The sequence below is a fragment of the Orycteropus afer genome, unplaced genomic scaffold, assembly GCF_000298275.1.
Source record: "Orycteropus afer afer isolate SDZICR_OR568_19922 unplaced genomic scaffold, OryAfe1.0 scaffold00097, whole genome shotgun sequence".
Lineage (NCBI taxonomy): Eukaryota > Metazoa > Chordata > Mammalia > Tubulidentata > Orycteropodidae > Orycteropus > Orycteropus afer.
The window spans coordinates 1,201,373-1,204,402 of record NW_006921684.1 but is presented as its reverse complement, the minus strand read 5'-3'; positions in this window follow the sequence as shown (position 1 = coordinate 1,204,402).

The following is a 3,030-nucleotide window of genomic DNA, read 5'->3' as shown; positions in this document are numbered from 1 at the left end:
TGGTTGTTTCGCATTTTTAAAGAATGATCTAAGTAATATGGTCAAGCAATTGTTACCATTTTTAATGTTGGCATTTATATAAAATATTGTTATCTTATAAACATGGTTATGTTCATTCAGAACTATCCTGCTTAACATGCTGCCCTGGAATTTTTTTTCATATGATTTCTCCCTCTACCACAACATATATGCTTTCTAAATTTATCATTTAATGTACTAAAATCTAAGTTGAAGGTCAAAGTACAAAGTGAAAGTCAAACATTATTTGGCGTGGAGACTGAATTTAAAAAAAAAAAGTGCATTTTACTGATCATAGGATGTTCATAGAGACTATTGAGAGATTTTTATTTTTGTGAAAGTAAATAAATAGTAATATGATTATATTGTAATCTAATGACATAAATTACAAACTAGTATATTACATTAACTCTGATGGCTCCTTTAATTCTATTCATGGTTCACTAAAAATAATTTACATGGATTTTGTGTGTGTGTTTGTGTGTGAGTGTAGTCATCACCTCACAAAAGAAGCTAATAAGACAAGAACTCACTAAAGATTTTTAAAACTCATTTTCTTGTTTACTAACTCATTATATTCAATAATAGCCATACCTTAATTATTTTGCCTTTCTGGCTTTAAAATTTATAGATAGATTTGGCACTGGGCCAATTCATGGTATGCACTATTGAATGGAAATGTGAGACATATTCTCTATTGGATTTAGTATGTAATATGTGGACTTTTCTGCAGTTACATTTTCCATAAAAAAATGATTGGATATTTCCAAATAGAAATAAATGTCATAGCTATTTGGAATAACTAATAATAATTTAAAAGTAGGTATTAAGGCTAATGAGTTTATAGTGCTTTAGCATCTTTTTCCTTTGTTCTCTGTCCTTCCATTTTTGCTTCTTTCATTATTTTATTATGTTTATTTCTACCTTTCTTTCTCTCTCTCCTTTCTCCCACTTAGTTTCCTATGTTTCCCCATGAACCTTAAGTTTCTGCAATGAAATAATGAGATTTTGCTGATAGCATATAGGGTCAGAATGAAAAGACACTTAAGTCTGTTTTAATAAAGTTTATAGGCAGCTAAGAGGGTACCTCCTGACTAATATTGCCTAAGTGAAATCCCATGAACTTGTCAGTAAGTGATGCTGACTTGTCTCACAAAATTCCTATTGGGGAAGTTAAATAGACTACAAATACTGACTGTAAATACAGAACTTAAATAAAATATCTACAAATACAAAATCACATTGTTTGTTTCATAAATTTCATCAAAACATGCATAATATGATGTATCAGTCATTGTTAGATACTGAATATACAATATACAATCATGAGTTATACACAGCTGTGAGGTGCAGTGAAGTCAATTTTGACTGATAGTGACCCCATGTGACAGAGTAGAAAGGCTTTTCTAGGCTATGATCTTTACGGAGGCAGATCACCAGATCTTTTTCTCATGGAGCCATTGAGGGGGTTCCCTGATTTAAATGGACATAAAACATAATATATGTTGTGGTAGGGGGAGAAATCATATGAAAAAAAGTTCCAGGGCAGCATGATAAGCAGGATAGTTCTGAATGAACATAACAATGTTTATAAGATAACAATATTTTACATAAATGCCAACATTGAAAATGGTAACAATTGCTTGACCATATTACTTCAATCATCCTTTAAAAATGTGGTACAATCAGCCATGAGACACCAGAGGGAAAGGATTCATATAGAGGGTAAGCTGGACAGACAGGAATGCATAGTTAAAAAGGGCACAGGAAGGGGTTAGTCACAGGGATGGAAGGGGCGGAGAGTTTTTTTATGGTTGAGGATGATAATTGGGGCATGAAATCAAATATGCATGAATTGATGAATGTAAAACAAATTTGCTTTGTAAACTGGGACCCAAAGCACAATAATTTGTTTTTTTAAGAAAAGATATATGGTACAATTGTCATGACAATGATATATTGAAAAGACTTTACCATTATTTGGAATGCAAATTTTTAAGATTATTACTTATGTTCTGGATAGAAATCAATATTTTATATGTACTGTATTTCATGTGCAATAAACTTTAAACGCTTTTGGGCAAGAAATAAGATAGGTGTTCAATAACTTGATTTGCTAGATATATATCCTATCTATGGTCATTCATTTTCCTCAAGTCTGAATTTAGGGATTAATAATTTTATTGAAAAGTGTATTGGTTGGGTACTCTTGTATCATGTAAAACTTTTCCAATCTTTTGTAAAATTTAAACATGATATGCAAAAGTCTTCAGTATACCAAATTCTGAAAGTCATGAAAGTAAATAAATTAGAAAGTTATGTCTCCCGCAGCAACTGTAACTCAGCCCCTGTGCACAGATGGGACATTTTGGCAGTGCATATGCACTATAACATGTATATCTTTTTATATATATACTATATGTAGCCTGCCAGAGCTATTTTCACTCTGGGAACCATGAAGTGAAATTTTCTGACCCATGTGTATTAATAAAGTCTTAAAATCATAATAATATAGCTTTTGACAAACATTTCCCTTTTTCCTTTATTTTCAAAGTGTATGAAGGAAAAAGTGATATTGATTGCTTAGAGAAATAAATGTATGAGGTAGTTTAGAATAACTATCCAGTCATAAACTTACATCTTATAACTCTTGGCATAAGACATAATTTCTATTGGGGGCCTTGTAACATATCATTTTAATAAAACAATAGTAAAATGTGCTTTATGACAGTAGTCCCTAGTTCTCTAATATTTTGGACCTGGTGGCATAATGCCTAAGGCATTTGACTGCTTACCAGAAGGCTGCCAGTTCAAACCACGTCAGCCACTTCTCAGAAGGAAGGTGGGGCAGTCTACTTCCATAGAGGTACCACCTCAGAAATCCAAGGAGAGGTTACAATGGCGGTGAGTTTTTTTAGTTATGTTATAGGAGAAGGACTGCACTGAACACTTTTCCTTGTTACCCTCCCGAGAGGGACCGGGTCTCTGGGAGCTAGGTAAGCATGGGTGGGC